Source organism: Anopheles darlingi, chromosome 3 (assembly GCF_943734745.1).
Source record: "Anopheles darlingi chromosome 3, idAnoDarlMG_H_01, whole genome shotgun sequence".
NCBI classification, from domain to species: domain Eukaryota; kingdom Metazoa; phylum Arthropoda; class Insecta; order Diptera; family Culicidae; genus Anopheles; species Anopheles darlingi.
In genome coordinates this window covers 31,905,939-31,907,121 of record NC_064875.1, presented here as the reverse complement: position 1 = coordinate 31,907,121, position 1,183 = coordinate 31,905,939, and positions in this window count along the sequence as shown.

Here is a 1,183-nt window from a genome sequence, read left to right as displayed (position 1 = left end):
TATGAGAAACCCAATGGACTAGTGACGCTTCGCATTCTTTCCATGGGCACAAGTGTGGTGGCAAATGTCCGTGCGAGGGTTTATTTTTAAACTCCGGGGAAAAAAACAAATTAATTTTTCATTGCCTTTTCATGGGCCAAATTTTATGTAGCAAAGCATATTAACCGTGGTTGCCATAATGGTCGAACTTGGGTTTCTCAAGTATGATTGATTAGATCAATCAATTTGATGGGGTTTTAGGGGCGCTCGTTCATCAATCTACGTTTGTGTGTCTGAGAAACCTCAAGAGTGGTTCCTTCGATTGGTCATATGTAGGGAATATCGCCTTGCGAGTATATGAAACACAAGGATCTTTCTTTCTTTCGAATGCCTTCACACATCAACCATATCTACAAGAACAAGGTCCACAAGCCAATTGCTATTATTTTAATAATTTATTAAACAATTAAAAATATGCTTTCGCTTCCACTGTATAAGAATGGTTTCTTACTTTAGTAGAGTGTTTACTGCTTATTTCGTGACGATTTCTGTTCGTTTCATTCTTATCCATCGTTTCCCTCGACCGTACGGCGGCTCATCTATTACTACAGTTTTCACATTGATGTTGATTTGAAATTTTACCTCGATTACATCGCCTCACCACTGGCACTTGATACCGCGATCGCGATCGTATCAAGCGATGACGTAAACGCCACATCCCTGCCTCAAAGTTGCCTCAGGATGGATGAAGAGCATGCGTGATTTGGCTGTCCTGTCCTTCGTGAGGGGAACACCAAACTTACTGCATGAAGCCGAATCACACGGGACGAAGGAATGAGAACCCAATAACACACATACTGCGCAAAACGGAAGATTAACTTATTTGACGAAAATTTGCGACATATAGTACCGGTGCAGTTAATGGCCAGAGTTTTGGTTTCGGTTCTCTCGCCAGCAGCCACACGAATCGTTGATCAATGAACAATAGTCGTATACGAGTCGATGTATCTGTTAAAACCAGATCCATTTTGTAACCTTCCTTTTTCCTGTTTTTTTTTCTTCTTCATTCGGTTGTGTCTCTCTAAAGCCTTTCTCTAGCAAATATGCTTTCTTATTTTCAAATGTGTCAACTTCTTCGTCCTTCGCCTCATCTTCCGCGTTTATGGTTTGTGCATTTATGTTTGCCATTTTTTGTTGTTCAGTT